This window comes from Pleurodeles waltl, unplaced genomic scaffold (assembly GCF_031143425.1).
Source record: "Pleurodeles waltl isolate 20211129_DDA unplaced genomic scaffold, aPleWal1.hap1.20221129 scaffold_84, whole genome shotgun sequence".
Lineage (NCBI taxonomy): Eukaryota > Metazoa > Chordata > Amphibia > Caudata > Salamandridae > Pleurodeles > Pleurodeles waltl.
This window is the reverse complement of record NW_027150398.1, coordinates 330,487-349,379: the sequence shown is the minus strand read 5'-3', so window position 1 is coordinate 349,379 and position 18,893 is coordinate 330,487.

The following is an 18,893-nucleotide window of genomic DNA, read 5'->3' as shown; positions in this document are numbered from 1 at the left end:
CCTCTGCTCCTCCGCTCCTGGTTCTCATTGTATTTAATGACTCGCCTATGCTCCTCCGCTCCTGGTCTCATTGTATTTAATGACGCATCTCTGCTCCTCCGCTTCTGGTTCTCATTGTATTTAATGACTCGCCTCTGCTCCTCTGCTCCTGGTTCTCATTGTATTTAATGACTCGTCTCTGCTCCTCCGCTCCTGGTCTCATTGTATTTAATGACGCGTCTCTGCTCCTCCGCTTCTGGTTCTCATTGTATTTAATGACTCGCCTCTGCTCCTCCGCTCCTGGTTCTCATTGTATTTAATGACTCGTCTCTGCTCCTCCGCTCCTGGTTCTCATTGTATTTAATGACTCGTCTCTGCTCCTCCGCTCCTGGTTCTCACTGTATTTAATGACTCGTCTCTGCTCCTCCGCTCCTGGTTCTCATTGTATTTAATGACTCGTCTCTGCTCCTCCGCTCCTGGTTCTCATTGTATTTAATGACTCGCCTCTGCTCCTCCGCTCCTGGTTTTCATTGTATTTAATGACTCGCCTCTGCTCCTCCGCTCCTGGTTCTCATTGTATTTAATGACTCACCTCTGCTCCTCCGCTCCTGGTTCTCATCGTATTTAATGACTCGTCTCTGCTCCTCCGCTCCTGGTTCTCATTGTATTTAATGACTCGCCTCTGCTCCTCCGCTCCTGGTTCTCATGGTATTTAATGACTCTCCTCCACTCCTGGTTCTCATTGTATTTAATGACCCGCCTCTGCTCCTCCGCTCCTGGTTCTCATTGTATTTGATGACTCGCCTTTGCTCCTCTGCTCCTGGTTCTCATTGTATTTAATGACTCGCCTGTGCTCCTCCGCTCCTGGTTCTCATTGTATTTAATGACGCGTCTCTGCTCCTCCGCTCCTGGTCTCATTGTATTTAATGACGCGTCTCTGCTCCTCCGCTTCTGGTTCTCATTGTATTTAATGACTCACCTCTGCTCCTCCGCTCCTGGTTCTCATTGTATTTAATGACTCGCCTCTGCTCCTCCGCTCCTGGTTCTCATTGTATTTAATGACTCGCCTCTGCTCCTCCGCTCCTGGTTCTCATTGTATTTAATGACTCGCCTCTGCTCCTCCGCTCCTGGTTCTCATTGTATTTAATGACTCGCCTCTCCTCCTCCGCTCCTGGTTCTCATTGTATTTAATGACTCGCCTCTGCTCCTCTGCTCCTGGTTCTCATTGTATTTAATGACGCGTTTCTGCTCCTCCGCTCCTGGTTCTCATTGTATTTAATGACTCACCTCGGCTCCTTCGCTCCTGGTTCTCATTGTATTTAATGACTCGCCTCTCCTCCTCCGCTCCTGGTTCTCATTGTATTTAATGACTCGCCTCTGGTCTTCTGCTCCTGGTTCTCATTGTATTTAATGACTCACCTCTACTTCTCCGCTCCTGGTTCTGATTGTATTTAATGACTCGCCTCTGCTCCTCCGCTCCTGGTTCTCATTGTATTTAATGACGCGTCTCTGCTCCTCCGCTCCTGGTTCTCATTGTATTTAATGACTCGCCTCTGCTCTGACGCTCCTGGTTCTCATTGTATTTAATTACTCGCCTCTGCTCTGACGCTCCTGGTTCTCATTGTATTTAATGACTCGCCTCTGCTCCTCCGCTCCTGGTTCTCATTGTATTTAATGACTCGCCTCTGCTCCTCCGCTCCTGGTTCTCATTGTATTTAATGACTCGCCTCTGCTCCTCCGCTCCTAGTTCTCATTGTATTTAATGACTCGCCTCTGCTCGTCCGCTCCTGGTTCTCATTGTATTTAATGACTCGTCTCTGCTCCTCCGCTCCTGGTTCTCATATTATTTAATGACTCGTCTCTGCTCCTCGGCTCCTGGTTCTCATTGTATTTACTGACTCACCTCTGCTCCTCCGCTCCTGGTTCTCATTGTATTTAATGACTCGCCTCTGCTCCTCCGCTCCTGGTTCTCATTGTATTTAATGACTCGCCTCTGCTCCTCCGCTCCTGGTTCTCATTGTATTTAATGACTCGCCTCTGCTCCTCCGCTCCTGGTTCTCATTGTATTTAATGACTCGCCTCTGCTCGTCCGCTCCTGGTTCTCATTGTATTTAATGACTCGTCTCTGCTCCTCCGCTCCTGGTTCTCATTGTATTTAATGACTCGTCTTTGCTCCTCGGCTCCTGGTTCTCATTGTATTTAATGACTCACCTCTGCTCCTCCGCTCCTGGTTCTCATTGTATTTAATGACTCGCCTCTGCTCCTCCGCTCCTGGTTCTCACTGTATTTAATGACTCGCCTGTGCTCCTGCGCTCCTACTTCTCATTGTATTTAATCACTCGTCTCTGCTCCTCCGTCCTGGTTCTCTTTGTATTTAATGACTCGTCTCTGCTCCTTGGCTCCTGGTTCTCATTGTATTTAATGACTCACCTCTGCTCCTCCGCTCCTGGTTCTCATTGTATTTAATGACTCTTCTCTGCTCCTCCGCTCCTGGTTCTCATTGTATTTAATGACTCGCCTCTGCTCCGACACTCCTGGTTCTATGACTCGCCTCTCCTTCTCCGCTCCTGGTTCTCATTGTATTTATTGACTCGCCTCTGCTCCTCTGCTCCTGGTTCTCATTGTATTTAATGACTCGTCTCTGCTCCTCTGCTCCTGGTTCTCATTGTATTTAATGACTCGCCTCTGCTCCTCCGCTCCTGGTTCTCACTGTATTTAATGACTCGCCTCTGCTCCTCCGCTCCTGGTTTTCATTGTATTTAATGACTCGCCTCTGCTCCTCCGCTCCTGGTTCTCATTGTATTTAATGACTCGCCTCCGCTCCTCCGCTCCTGGTTCTCATTGTATTTAATGACTCGTCTCCGCTCCTCCGCTCCTGGTTCTCATTGTATTTAATGACTCGCCTCTGCTCCTCCGCTCCTGGTTCTCATTGTATTTAATGACTCGCCTCTGCTCCTCTGCTCCTGGTTCTCATTGTATTTATTGACTCGTCTCTGCTCCTCTGCTCCTGGTTCTCATTGTATTTAATGACTCGCCTCTGCTCCTCTGCTCCTGGTTCTCATTGTATTTAATGACGCGTCTCTGCTCCTCCGCTCCTGGTTCTCATTGTATTTAATGACGCGTCTCTGCTCCTCCGCTCCTGGTTCTCATTGTATTTAATGACGCGTCTCTGCTCCTCCGCTCCTGGTTCTCATTGTATTTAATGACTAGCCTCTGCTCCCACACTCCTGGTTCTCATTGTATTTTATGACTCACCTCTGCTCCTCCGCTCCTGGTTCTCATTGTATTTAATGACTCGCCTCTGCTCCTCCGCTACTGGTTCTCATTGTATTTATTGACTCGCCTCTGCTCCTCCACTCCTGGTTCTCATTGTATTTAATGACTCGTCTCTGCTCCTCTGCTCCTGGTCCTCATTGTATTTAATGACTCGCCTCTGCTCCTCTGCTCCTGGTTCTCATTGTATTTAATGACTCGTCTCTGCTCCTCTGCTCCTGGTCCTCATTGTATTTAATGACTCGCCTCTGCTCCTCTGCTCCTGGTTCTCATTGTATTTAATGACGCGTCTCTGCTCCTCCGCTCCTGGTTCTCATTGTATTTAATGACTCGTCTCTGCTCCTCTGCTCCTGGTTCTCATTGTATTTAATGACTCGCCTCTGCTCCTCTGCTCCTGGTTCTCATTGTATTTAATGACACGTCTCTGCTCCTCCGCTCCTGGTTCTCATTGTATTTAATGACTCGCCTCTGCTCCTCCGCTCCTGCTTCTCATTGTATTTATTGACTCGTCTCTGCTCCTCTGCTCCTGGTTCTCATTGTATTTAATGACTCGCCTCTGCTCCTCTGCTCCTGGTTCTCATTGTATTTAATGACGCGTCTCTGCTCCTCTGCTCCTGGTTCTCATTGTATTTAATGACGCGTCTCTGCTCCTCCTCTCCAGGTTCTCATTGTATTTAACGACGCGTCTCTGCTCCTGGTTCTCATTGTATTTAATGACGCGTCTCTGCTCCTCCGCTCCTGGTTCTCATTGTATTTAATGACTCGCCTCTGCTCCTCCACTCCTGGTTCTCATTGTATTTATTGACTCGTCTCTGCTCCTCTGCTCCTTGTTCTCATTGTATTTAATGACTCACTTCTGCTCCTCCTCTCCTGGTTCTCATTGTATTTAATGACGCGTCTCTGCTCCTCCGCTCCTGGTTCTCATTGTATTTAATGACTCGCCTCTGCTCCTCTGCTCCTGGTTCTCATTGTATTTAATGACTCGCCTCCGCTCCTGCTTCTCATTGTATTTAATGACTCGCCTCTGCTCCTCCGCTCCTGGTTCTCATTGTATTTAATGACGCGTCTCTGCTCCTCCGCTCCTGGTTCTCACTATATTTAATGACTCGTCTCTGCTCCTGGTTCTCATTGTATTTAATGACTCGCCTCTGGTCTTCTGCTCCTGGTTCTCATTGTATTTAATGACTCACCTCTGCTTCTCCGCTCCTGGTTCTGATTGTATTTAATGACTCGCCTCTGCTCCTCTGCTCCTGGTTCTCATTGTATTTAATGACGCGTCTCTGCTCCTCCGCTCCTGGTTCTCATTGTATTTAATGACTCGCCTCTGCTCTGACGCTCCTGGTTCTCATTGTATTTAATTACTCGCCTCTGCTCTGACGCTCCTGGTTCTCATTGTATTTAATGACTCGCCTCTGCTCCTCCGCTCCTGGTTCTCATTGTATTTAATGACTCGCCTCTGCTTCTCCGCTCCTGGTTCTCATTGTATTTAATGACTCGCCTCTGCTCCTCCGCTCCTGGTTCTCATTGTATTTCATGACTCGCCTCTGCTCCTCTGCTCCTGGTTTTCATTGTATTTAATGACTCGTCTCTGCTCCTCCGCTCCTGGTTCTCATTGTATTTAATGACTCGCCTCTGCTCCTCCGCTCCTGGTTATCATTGTATTTAATGACTCGCCTCTGCTCCTCCGCTCCTGGTTCTCATTGTATTTATTGACTCATCTCTGCTCCTCCGCTCCTGGTTCTCATTGTATTTAATGACTCGCCTCTGCTCCTCTGCTCCTGGTTCTCATTGTATTTAATGACTCGCCTCTGCTCCTCTGCTCCTGGTTCTCATTGTATTTAATGACTCGTCTCTGCTCCTCCGCTCCTGGTTCTCATTGTATTTAATGACTCGCCTCTGCTCCTCCGCTCCTGGTTCTCATTGTATTTAATGACTCGCCTCTGCTCCTCCGCTCCTGGTTCTCATTGTATTTAATGACTCGCCTCTGCTCCTCCGCTCCTGGTTCTCATTGTATTTAATGACTCGCCTCTGCTCCTCCGCTCCTGGTTCTCATTGTATTTAATGACTCGCCTCTGCTCCTCCGCTCCTGGTTCTCATTGTATTTAATGACTCGTCTCTGCTCCTCCGCTCCTGGTTCTCATTGTATTTAATGACTCGCCTCTGCTCCTACGCTCCTGGTTCTCATTGTATTTAATGACTCGCCTCTGCTCCTACGCTCCTGGTTCTCATTGTATTTAATGACTCGTCTCTGCTCCTCCGCTCCTGGTTCTCATTGTATTTAATGACTCGCCTCTGCTCCTCTGCTCCTGGTTCTCATTGTATTTAATGACTTGTCTCTGCTCGTCCGCTCCTGGTTCTCATTGTATTTAATGACTCGCCTCTGCTCCTCCGCTCCTGGTTCTCATTGTATTTAATGACTAGCCTCTGCTCCCCCGCTCCTGGATCTCATTGTATTTAATGACTCGCCTCTGCTCCGACGCTCCTGGTTCTCATTGTATTTAATGACTCGCCTCCGCTCCTGGTTCTCATTGTATTTAATGACTCGCCTCTGCTCCTCCGCTCCTGGTTCTCATTGTATTTAATGACGCGTCTCTGCTCCTCCGCTCCTGGTTCTCATTGTATTTAATGACTCGCCTCTGCTCCTCCGCTCCTGGTTCTCATTGTATTTAATGACTCGCCTCTGCTCCTCCGCTCCTGGTTCTCATTGTATTTAATGACTCGTCTCTGCTCCTCCGCTCCTGGTTCTCATTGTATTTAATGACTCGCCTCTGCTCCTCCGCTCCTACTTCTCATTGTATTTAATCACTCGTCTCTGCTCCTCCGTCCTGGTTCTCTTTGTATTTAATGACTCGTCTCTGCTCCTTGGCTCCTGGTTCTCATTGTATTTAATGACTTGCCTCTGCTCCTCCGCTCCTGGTTCTCATTGTATTTAATGACTCGTCTCTGCTCCTCTGCTCCTGGTTCTCATTGTATTTAATGACTCGTCTCTGCACCTCTACTCCTGGTTCTCATTGTATTTAATGACTCGTCTTTGCTCCTCAGCTCCTGGTTCTCATTGTATTTAATGACTCGCCTCTGCTCCTCCGCTCCTGGTTCTCATTGTATTTAATGACTCGTCTCTGCTCCTGCGCTCCTGGTTCTCATTGTATTTAACGACTCGCTCCTGGTCTCATTGTATTTAATGACGCGTCTCTGCTCCTCCGCTTCTGGTTCTCATTGTATTTAATGACTCGCCTCTGCTCCTCCGCTCCTGGTTCTCATTGTATTTAATGACTCGTCTCTGCTCCTCTGCTCCTGGTTCTCATTGTATTTAATGACTCGTCTCTGCGCCTGGTTCTCATTGTATTTAATGACTCGCCTCTGCTCGTCCGCTCCTGGTTCTCATTGTATTTAATGACTCGTCTCTGCTCCTCGGCTCCTGGTTCTCATTGTATTTAATGACTCGTCTCTGCTCCTCTGCTCCTGGTTCTCATTGTATTTAATGACCCGCCTCTGCTCCTCCGCTCCTGGTTCTCACTGTATTTAATGACTCGTCTCTGCTCCTCCGCTCCTGGTTCTCATTGTATTTAATGACCCGCCTCTGCTCCTCCGCTCCTGGTTCTCACTGTATTTAATGACTCGTCTCTGCTCCTCTGCTCCTGGTTCTCATTGTATTTAATGACTCGTCTCTGCACCTCTACTCCTGGTTCTCATTGTATTTAATGACTCGCCTCTGCTCCTCCGCTCCTGGTTCTCATTGTATTTAATGACTCGTCTCTGCTCCTGCGCTCCTGGTTCTCATTGTATTTAACGACTCGCTCCTGGTCTCATTGTATTTAATGACGCGTCTCTGCTCCTCCGCTTCTGGTTCTCATTGTATTTAATGACTCGCCTCTGCTCCTCCGCTCCTGGTTCTCATTGTATTTAATGACTCATCTCTGCTCCTCTGCTCCTCGTTCTCATTGTATTTAATGACTCGTCTCTGCGCCTGGTTCTCATTGTATTTAATGACTCGCCTCTGCTCGTCCGCTCCTGGTTCTCATTGTATTTAATGACTCGTCTCTGCTCCTGGTTCTCATTGTATTTAATGACTCACCTCTGCTCCTCCGCTCCTGGTTCTCATTGTATTTAATGACCCGCCTCTGCTCCTCCGCTCCTGGTTCTCATTGTATTTAATGACTCGCCTATGCTCCTCCGCTCCTGGTCTCATTGTATTTAATGACGCATCTCTGCTCCTCCGCTTCTGGTTCTCATTGTATTTAATGACTCGCCTCTGCTCCTCTGCTCCTGGTTCTCATTGTATTTAATGACTCGTCTCTGCTCCTCCGCTCCAGGTCTCATTGTATTTAATGACGCGTCTCTGCTCCTCCGCTTCTGGTTCTCATTGTATTTAATGACTCGCCTCTGCTCCTCCGCTCCTGGTTCTCATTGTATTTAATGACTCGTCTCTGCTCCTCCGCTCCTGGTTCTCATTGTATTTAATGACTCGTCTCTGCTCCTCCGCTCCTGGTTCTCACTGTATTTAATGACTCGTCTCTGCTCCTCCGCTCCTGGTTCTCATTGTATTTAATGACTCGTCTCTGCTCCTCCGCTCCTGGTTCTCATTGTATTTAATGACTCGCCTCTGCTCCTCCGCTCCTGGTTTTCATTGTATTTAATGACTCGCCTCTGCTCCTCCGCTCCTGGTTCTCATTGTATTTAATGACTCACCTCTGCTCCTCCGCTCCTGGTTCTCATCGTATTTAATGACTCGTCTCTGCTCCTCCGCTCCTGGTTCTCATTGTATTTAATGACTCGCCTCTGCTCCTCCGCTCCTGGTTCTCATGGTATTTAATGACTCTCCTCCACTCCTGGTTCTCATTGTATTTAATGACCCGCCTCTGCTCCTCCGCTCCTGGTTCTCATTGTATTTGATGACTCGCCTTTGCTCCTCTGCTCCTGGTTCTCATTGTATTTAATGACTCGCCTGTGCTCCTCCGCTCCTGGTTCTCATTGTATTTAATGACGCGTCTCTGCTCCTCCGCTCCTGGTCTCATTGTATTTAATGACGCGTCTCTGCTCCTCCGCTTCTGGTTCTCATTGTATTTAATGACTCACCTCTGCTCCTCCGCTCCTGGTTCTCATTGTATTTAATGACTCGCCTCTGCTCCTCCGCTCCTGGTTCTCATTGTATTTAATGACTCGCCTCTGCTCCTCCGCTCCTGGTTCTCATTGTATTTAATGACTCGCCTCTGCTCCTCCGCTCCTGGTTCTCATTGTATTTAATGACTCGCCTCTCCTCCTCCGCTCCTGGTTCTCATTGTATTTAATGACTCGCCTCTGCTCCTGGTTCTCATTGTATTTAATGACGCGTTTCTGCTCCTCCGCTCCTGGTTCTCATTGTATTTAATGACTCACCTCGGCTCCTTCGCTCCTGGTTCTCATTGTATTTAATGGCTCGCCTCTCCTCCTCCGCTCCTGGTTCTCATTGTATTTAATGACTCGCCTCTGGTCTTCTGCTCCTGGTTCTCATTGTATTTAATGACTCACCTCTACTTCTCCGCTCCTGGTTCTGATTGTATTTAATGACTCGCCTCTGCTCCTCCGCTCCTGGTTCTCATTGTATTTAATGACGCGTCTCTGCTCCTCCGCTCCTGGTTCTCATTGTATTTAATGACTCGCCTCTGCTCTGACGCTCCTGGTTCTCATTGTATTTAATTACTCGCCTCTGCTCTGACGCTCCTGGTTCTCATTGTATTTAATGACTCGCCTCTGCTCCTCCGCTCCTGGTTCTCATTGTATTTAATGACTCGCCTCTGCTCCTCCGCTCCTGGTTCTCATTGTATTTAATGACTCGCCTCTGCTCCTCCGCTCCTAGTTCTCATTGTATTTAATGACTCGCCTCTGCTCGTCCGCTCCTGGTTCTCATTGTATTTAATGACTCGTCTCTGCTCCTCCGCTCCTGGTTCTCATATTATTTAATGACTCGTCTCTGCTCCTCGGCTCCTGGTTCTCATTGTATTTACTGACTCACCTCTGCTCCTCCGCTCCTGGTTCTCATTGTATTTAATGACTCGCCTCTGCTCCTCCGCTCCTGGTTCTCATTGTATTTAATGACTCGCCTCTGCTCCTCCGCTCCTGGTTCTCATTGTATTTAATGACTCGCCTCTGCTCCTCCGCTCCTGGTTCTCATTGTATTTAATGACTCGCCTCTGCTCGTCCGCTCCTGGTTCTCATTGTATTTAATGACTCGTCTCTGCTCCTCCGCTCCTGGTTCTCATTGTATTTAATGACTCGTCTCTGCTCCTCGGCTCCTGGTTCTCATTGTATTTAATGACTCACCTCTGCTCCTCCGCTCCTGGTTCTCATTGTATTTAATGACTCGCCTCTGCTCCTCCGCTCCTGGTTCTCACTGTATTTAATGACTCGCCTGTGCTCCTGCGCTCCTACTTCTCATTGTATTTAATCACTCGTCTCTGCTCCTCCGTCCTGGTTCTCTTTGTATTTAATGACTCGTCTCTGCTCCTTGGCTCCTGGTTCTCATTGTATTTAATGACTCACCTCTGCTCCTCCGCTCCTGGTTCTCATTGTATTTAATGACTCTTCTCTGCTCCTCCGCTCCTGGTTCTCATTGTATTTAATGACTCGCCTCTGCTCCGACACTCCTGGTTCTATGACTCGCCTCTCCTTCTCCGCTCCTGGTTCTCATTGTATTTATTGACTCGCCTCTGCTCCTCTGCTCCTGGTTCTCATTGTATTTAATGACTCGTCTCTGCTCCTCTGCTCCTGGTTCTCATTGTATTTAATGACTCGCCTCTGCTCCTCCGCTCCTGGTTCTCACTGTATTTAATGACTCGCCTCTGCTCCTCCGGTCCTGGTTTTCATTGTATTTAATGACTCGCCTCTGCTCCTCCGCTCCTGGTTCTCATTGTATTTAATGACTCGCCTCCGCTCCTCCGCTCCTGGTTCTCATTGTATTTAATGACTCGTCTCCGCTCCTCCGCTCCTGGTTCTCATTGTATTTAATGACTCGCCTCTGCTCCTCCGCTCCTGGTTCTCATTGTATTTAATGACTCGCCTCTGCTCCTCTGCTCCTGGTTCTCATTGTATTTATTGACTCGTCTCTGCTCCTCTGCTCCTGGTTCTCATTGTATTTAATGACTCGCCTCTGCTCCTCTGCTCCTGGTTCTCATTGTATTTAATGACGCGTCTCTGCTCCTCCGCTCCTGGTTCTCATTGTATTTAATGACGCGTCTCTGCTCCTCCGCTCCTGGTTCTCATTGTATTTAATGACGCGTCTCTGCTCCTCCGCTCCTGGTTCTCATTGTATTTAATGACTAGCCTCTGCTCCCACACTCCTGGTTCTCATTGTATTTTATGACTCACCTCTGCTCCTCCGCTCCTGGTTCTCATTGTATTTAATGACTCGCCTCTGCTCCTCCGCTACTGGTTCTCATTGTATTTATTGACTCGCCTCTGCTCCTCCACTCCTGGTTCTCATTGTATTTAATGACTCGTCTCTGCTCCTCTGCTCCTGGTCCTCATTGTATTTAATGACTCGCCTCTGCTCCTCTGCTCCTGGTTCTCATTGTATTTAATGACTCGTCTCTGCTCCTCTGCTCCTGGTCCTCATTGTATTTAATGACTCGCCTCTGCTCCTCTGCTCCTGGTTCTCATTGTATTTAATGACGCGTCTCTGCTCCTCCGCTCCTGGTTCTCATTGTATTTAATGACTCGTCTCTGCTCCTCTGCTCCTGGTTCTCATTGTATTTAATGACTCGCCTCTGCTCCTCTGCTCCTGGTTCTCATTGTATTTAATGACACGTCTCTGCTCCTCCGCTCCTGGTTCTCATTGTATTTAATGACTCGCCTCTGCTCCTCCGCTCCTGCTTCTCATTGTATTTATTGACTCGTCTCTGCTCCTCTGCTCCTGGTTCTCATTGTATTTAATGACTCGCCTCTGCTCCTCTGCTCCTGGTTCTCATTGTATTTAATGACGCGTCTCTGCTCCTCTGCTCCTGGTTCTCATTGTATTTAATGACGCGTCTCTGCTCCTCCTCTCCAGGTTCTCATTGTATTTAACGACGCGTCTCTGCTCCTTGTTCTCATTGTATTTAATGACGCGTCTCTGCTCCTCCGCTCCTGGTTCTCATTGTATTTAATGACTCGCCTCTGCTCCTCCACTCCTGGTTCTCATTGTATTTATTGACTCGTCTCTGCTCCTCTGCTCCTTGTTCTCATTGTATTTAATGACTCACTTCTGCTCCTCCTCTCCTGGTTCTCATTGTATTTAATGACGCGTCTCTGCTCCTCCGCTCCTGGTTCTCATTGTATTTAATGACTCGCCTCTGCTCCTCTGCTCCTGGTTCTCATTGTATTTAATGACTCGCCTCCGCTCCTGCTTCTCATTGTATTTAATGACTCGCCTCTGCTCCTCCGCTCCTGGTTCTCATTGTATTTAATGACGCGTCTCTGCTCCTCCGCTCCTGGTTCTCACTATATTTAATGACTCGTCTCTGCTCCTGGTTCTCATTGTATTTAATGACTCGCCTCTGGTCTTCTGCTCCTGGTTCTCATTGTATTTAATGACTCACCTCTGCTTCTCCGCTCCTGGTTCTGATTGTATTTAATGACTCGCCTCTGCTCCTCTGCTCCTGGTTCTCATTGTATTTAATGACGCGTCTCTGCTCCTCCGCTCCTGGTTCTCATTGTATTTAATGACTCGCCTCTGCTCTGACGCTCCTGGTTCTCATTGTATTTAATTACTCGCCTCTGCTCTGACGCTCCTGGTTCTCATTGTATTTAATGACTCGCCTCTGCTCCTCCGCTCCTGGTTCTCATTGTATTTAATGACTCGCCTCTGCTTCTCCGCTCCTGGTTCTCATTGTATTTAATGACTCGCCTCTGCTCCTCCGCTCCTGGTTCTCATTGTATTTAATGACTCGCCTCTGCTCGTCCGCTCCTGGTTCTCATTGTATTTAATGACTCGTCTCTGCTCCTCCGCTCCTGGTTCTCATATTATTTAATGACTCGTCTCTGCTCCTCGGCTCCTGGTTCTCATTGTATTTACTGACTCACCTCTGCTCCTCCGCTCCTGGTTCTCATTGTATTTAATGACTCGCCTCTGCTCCTCCGCTCCTGGTTCTCATTGTATTTAATGACTCGCCTCTGCTCCTCCGCTCCTGGTTCTCATTGTATTTAATGACTCGCCTCTGCTCCTCCGCTCCTGGTTCTCATTGTATTTAATGACTCGCCTCCGCTCGTCCGCTCCTGGTTCTCATTGTATTTAATGACTCGTCTCTGCTCCTCCGCTCCTGGTTCTCATTGTATTTAATGACTCGTCTCTGCTCCTCGGCTCCTGGTTCTCATTGTATTTAATGACTCACCTCTGCTCCTCCGCTCCTGGTTCTCATTGTATTTAATGACTCGCCTCTGCTCCTCCGCTCCTGGTTTTCACTGTATTTAATGACTCGCCTGTGCTCCTGCGCTCCTACTTCTCATTGTATTTAATCACTCGTCTCTGCTCCTCCGTCCTGGTTCTCTTTGTATTTAATGACTCGTCTCTGCTCCTTGGCTCCTGGTTCTCATTGTATTTAATGACTCACCTCTGCTCCTCCGCTCCTGGTTCTCATTGTATTTAATGACTCTTCTCTGCTCCTCCGCTCCTGATTCTCATTGTATTTAATGACTCGCCTCTGCTCCGACACTCCTGGTTCTATGACTCGCCTCTCCTTCTCCGCTCCTGGTTCTCATTGTATTTATTGACTCGCCTCTGCTCCTCTGCTCCTGGTTCTCATTGTATTTAATGACTCGTCTCTGCTCCTCTGCTCCTGGTTCTCATTGTATTTAATGACTCGCCTCTGCTCCTCCGCTCCTGGTTCTCACTGTATTTAATGACTCGCCTCTGCTCCTCCGCTCCTGGTTCTCATTGTATTTAATGACTCGCCTCTGCTCCTCCGCTCCTGGTTCTCATTGTATTTAATGACTCGCCTCCGCTCCTCCGCTCCTGGTTCTCATTGTATTTAATGACTCGTCTCTGCTCCTCCGCTCCTGGTTCTCATTGTATTTAATGACTCGCCTCTGCTCCTCCGCTCCTGGTTCTCATTGTATTTAATGACTCGCCTCTGCTCCTCCGCTCCTGGTTCTCATTGTATTTATTGACTCGTCTCTGCTCCTCTGCTCCTGGTTCTCATTGTATTTAATGACTCGCCTCTGCTCCTCTGCTCCTGGTTCTCATTGTATTTAATGACGCGTCTCTGCTCCTCCGCTCCTGGTTCTCATTGTATTTAATGACTCGCCTCTGCTCCTCCGCTCCTGGTTCTCATGGTATTTAATGACTCTCCTCCACTCCTGGTTCTCATTGTATTTAATGACCCGCCTCTGCTCCTCCGCTCCTGGTTCTCATTGTATTTGATGACTCGCCTTTGCTACTCTGCTCCTGGTTCTCATTGTATTTAATGACTCGCCTGTGCTCCTCCGCTCCTGGTTCTCATTGTATTTAATGATGCGTCTCTGCTCCTCCGCTCCTGGTCTCATTGTATTTAATGACGCGTCTCTGCTCCTCCGCTTCTGGTTCTCATTGTATTTAATGACTCACCTCTGCTCCTCCGCTCCTGGTTCTCATTGTATTTAATGACTCGCCTCTGCTCCTCCGCTCCTGGTTCTCATTGTATTTAATGACTCGCCTCTGCTCCTCCGCTCCTGGTTCTCATTGTATTTAATGACTCGCCTCTGCTCCTCCGCTCCTGGTTCTCATTGTATTTAATGACTCGCCTCTCCTCCTCCGCTCCTGGTTCTCATTGTATTTAATGACTCGCCTCTGCTCCTCTGCTCCTGGTTCTCATTGTATTTAATGACGTGTTTCTGCTCCTCCGCTCCTGGTTCTCATTGTATTTAATGACTCACCTCGGCTCCTTCGCTCCTGGTTCTCATTGTATTTAATGACTCGCCTCTCCTCCTCCGCTCCTGGTTCTCATTGTATTTAATGACTCGCCTCTGGTCTTCTGCTCCTGGTTCTCATTGTATTTAATGACTCACCTCTACTTCTCCGCTCCTGGTTCTGATTGTATTTAATGACTCGCCTCTGCTCCTCCGCTCCTGGTTCTCATTGTATTTAATGACGCGTCTCTGCTCCTCCGCTCCTGGTTCTCATTGTATTTAATGACTCGCCTCTGCTCTGACGCTCCTGGTTCTCATTGTATTTAATTACTCGCCTCTGCTCTGACGCTCCTGGTTCTCATTGTATTTAATGACTCGCCTCTGCTCCTCCGCTCCTGGTTCTCATTGTATTTAATGACTCGCCTCTGCTCCTCCGCTCCTGGTTCTCATTGTATTTAATGACTCGCCTCTGCTCCTCCGCTCCTAGTTCTCATTGTATTTAATGACTCGCCTCTGCTCGTCCGCTCCTGGTTCTCATTGTATTTAATGACTCGTCTCTGCTCCTCCGCTCCTGGTTCTCATATTATTTAATGACTCGTCTCTGCTCCTCGGCTCCTGGTTCTCATTGTATTTACTGACTCACCTCTGCTCCTCCGCTCCTGGTTCTCATTGTATTTAATGACTCGCCTCTGCTCCTCCGCTCCTGGTTCTCATTGTATTTAATGACTCGCCTCTGCTCCTCCGCTCCTGGTTCTCATTGTATTTAATGACTCGCCTCTGCTCCTCCGCTCCTGGTTCTCATTGTATTTAATGACTCGCCTCTGCTCGTCCGCTCCTGGTTCTCATTGTATTTAATGACTCGTCTCTGCTCCTCCGCTCCTGGTTCTCATTGTATTTAATGACTCGTCTTTGCTCCTCGGCTCCTGGTTCTCATTGTATTTAATGACTCACCTCTGCTCCTCCGCTCCTGGTTCTCATTGTATTTAATGACTCGCCTCTGCTCCTCCGCTCCTGGTTCTCACTGTATTTAATGACTCGCCTGTGCTCCTGCGCTCCTACTTCTCATTGTATTTAATCACTCGTCTCTGCTCCTCCGTCCTGGTTCTCTTTGTATTTAATGACTCGTCTCTGCTCCTTGGCTCCTGGTTCTCATTGTATTTAATGACTCACCTCTGCTCCTCCGCTCCTGGTTCTCATTGTATTTAATGACTCTTCTCTGCTCCTCCGCTCCTGGTTCTCATTGTATTTAATGACTCGCCTCTGCTCCGACACTCCTGGTTCTATGACTCGCCTCTCCTTCTCCGCTCCTGGTTCTCATTGTATTTATTGACTCGCCTCTGCTCCTCTGCTCCTGGTTCTCATTGTATTTAATGACTCGTCTCTGCTCCTCTGCTCCTGGTTCTCATTGTATTTAATGACTCTTCTCTGCTCCTCCGCTCCTGGTTCTCATTGTATTTAATGACTCGTCTCCGCTCCTCCGCTCCTGGTTCTCATTGTATTTAATGACTCGCCTCTGCTCCTCCGCTCCTGGTTCTCATTGTATTTATTGACTCGCCTCTGCTCCTCTGCTCCTGGTTCTCATTGTATTTAATGACTCGTCTCTGCTCCTCTGCTCCTGGTTCTCATTGTATTTAATGACTCGCCTCTGCTCCTCCGCTCCTGGTTCTCACTGTATTTAATGACTCGCCTCTGCTCCTCCGCTCCTGGTTCTCATTGTATTTAATGACTCGCCTCCGCTCCTCCGCTCCTGGTTCTCATTGTATTTAATGACTCGTCTCCGCTCCTCCGCTCCTGGTTCTCATTGTATTTAATGACTCGCCTCTGCTCCTCCGCTCCTGGTTCTCATTGTATTTAATGACTCGCCTCTGCTCCTCTGCTCCTGGTTCTCATTGTATTTATTGACTCGTCTCTGCTCCTCTGCTCCTGGTTCTCATTGTATTTAATGACTCGCCTCTGCTCCTCTGCTCCTGGTTCTCATTGTATTTAATGACGCGTCTCTGCTCCTCCGCTCCTGGTTCTCATTGTATTTAATGACGCGTCTCTGCTCCTCCGCTCCTGGTTCTCATTGTATTTAATGACGCGTCTCTGCTCCTCCGCTCCTGGTTCTCATTGTATTTAATGACTAGCCTCTGCTCCCACACTCCTGGTTCTCATTGTATTTTATGACTCACCTCTGCTCCTCCGCTCCTGGTTCTCATTGTATTTAATGACTCGCCTCTGCTCCTCCGCTACTGGTTCTCATTGTATTTATTGACTCGCCTCTGCTCCTCCACTCCTGGTTCTCATTGTATTTAATGACTCGTCTCTGCTCCTCTGCTCCTGGTCCTCATTGTATTTAATGACTCGCCTCTGCTCCTCTGCTCCTGGTTCTCATTGTATTTAATGACGCGTCTCTGCTCCTCCGCTCCTGGTTCTCATTGTATTTAATGACTCGTCTCTGCTCCTCTGCTCCTGGTTCTCATTGTATTTAATGACTCGCCTCTGCTCCTCTGCTCCTGGTTCTCATTGTATTTAATGACACGTCTCTGCTCCTCCGCTCCTGGTTCTCATTGTATTTAATGACTCGCCTCTGCTCCTCCGCTCCTGCTTCTCATTGTATTTATTGACTCGTCTCTGCTCCTCTGCTCCTGGTTCTCATTGTATTTAATGACTCGCCTCTGCTCCTCTGCTCCTGGTTCTCATTGTATTTAATGACGCGTCTCTGCTCCTCTGCTCCTGGTTCTCATTGTATTTAATGACGCGTCTCTGCTCCTCCTCTCCAGGTTCTCATTGTATTTAACGACGCGTCTCTGCTCCTGGTTCTCATTGTATTTAATGACGCGTCTCTGCTCCTCCGCTCCTGGTTCTCATTGTATTTAATGACTCGCCTCTGCTCCTCCACTCCTGGTTCTCATTGTATTTATTGACTCGTCTCTGCTCCTCTGCTCCTTGTTCTCATTGTATTTAATGACTCACTTCTGCTCCTCCTCTCCTGGTTCTCATTGTATTTAATGACGCGTCTCTGCTCCTCCGCTCCTGGTTCTCATTGTATTTAATGACTCGCCTCTGCTCCTCTGCTCCTGGTTCTCATTGTATTTAATGACTCGCCTCCGCTCCTGCTTCTCATTGTATTTAATGACTCGCCTCTGCTCCTCCGCTCCTGGTTCTCATTGTATTTAATGACGCGTCTCTGCTCCTCCGCTCCTGGTTCTCACTATATTTAATGACTCGTCTCTGCTCCTGGTTCTCATTGTATTTAATGACTCGCCTCTGGTCTTCTGCTCCTGGTTCTCATTGTATTTAATGACTCACCTCTGCTTCTCCGCTCCTGGTTCTGATTGTATTTAATGACTCGCCTCTGCTCCTCTGCTCCTGGTTCTCATTGTATTTAATGACGCGTCTCTGCTCCTCCGCTCCTGGTTCTCATTGTATTTAATGACTCGCCTCTGCTCTGACGCTCCTGGTTCTCATTGTATTTAATTACTCGCCTCTGCTCTGACGCTCCTGGTTCTCATTGTATTTAATGACTCGCCTCTGCTCCTCCGCTCCTGGTTCTCATTGTATTTAATGACTCGCCTCTGCTTCTCCGCTCCTGGTTCTCATTGTATTTAATGACTCGCCTCTGCTCCTCCGCTCCTGGTTCTCATTGTATTTCATGACTCGCCTCTGCTCCTCTGCTCCTGGTTTTCATTGTATTTAATGACTCGTCTCTGCTCCTCCGCTCCTGGTTCTCATTGTATTTAATGACTCGCCTCTGCTCCTCCGCTCCTGGTTATCATTGTATTTAATGACTCGCCTCTGCTCCTCCGCTCCTGGTTCTCATTGTATTTATTGACTCATCTCTGCTCCTCCGCTCCTGGTTCTCATTGTATTTAATGACTCGCCTCTGCTCCTCTGCTCCTGGTTCTCATTGTATTTAATGACTCGCCTCTGCTCCTCTGCTCCTGGTTCTCATTGTATTTAATGACTCGTCTCTGCTCCTCCGCTCCTGGTTCTCATTGTATTTAATGACTCGCCTCTGCTCCTCCGCTCCTGGTTCTCATTGTATTTAATGACTCGCCTCTGCTCCTCCGCTCCTGGTTCTCATTGTATTTAATGACTCGCCTCTGCTCCTCCGCTCCTGGTTCTCATTGTATTTAATGACTCGCCTCTGCTCCTCCGCTCCTGGTTCTCATTGTATTTAATGACTCGCCTCTGCTCCTCCGCTCCTGGTTCTCATTGTATTTAATGACTCGTCTCTGCTCCTCCGCTCCTGGTTCTCATTGTATTTAATGACTCGCCTCTGCTCCTCCGCTCCTGGTTCTCATTGTATTTAATGACTCGCCTCTGCTCCTACGCTCCTGGTTCTCATTGTATTTAATGACTCGCCTCTGCTCCTACGCTCCTGGTTCTCATTGTATTTAATGACTCGTCTCTGCTCCTCCGCTCCTGGTTCTCATTGTATTTAATGACTCGCCTCTGCTCCTCTGCTCCTGGTTCTCATTGTATTTAATGACTTGTCTCTGCTCGTCCGCTCCTGGTTCTCATTGTATTTAATGACTCGCCTCTGCTCCTCCGCTCCTGGTTCTCATTGTATTTAATGACTAGCCTCTGCTCCCCCGCTCCTGGATCTCATTGTATTTAATGACTCGCCTCTGCTCCGACGCTCCTGGTTCTCATTGTATTTAATGACTCGCCTCCGCTCCTGGTTCTCATTGTATTTAATGACTCGCCTCTGCTCCTCCGCTCCTGGTTCTCATTGTATTTAATGACGCGTCTCTGCTCCTCCGCTCCTGGTTCTCATTGTATTTAATGACTCGCCTCTGCTCCTCCGCTCCTGGTTCTCA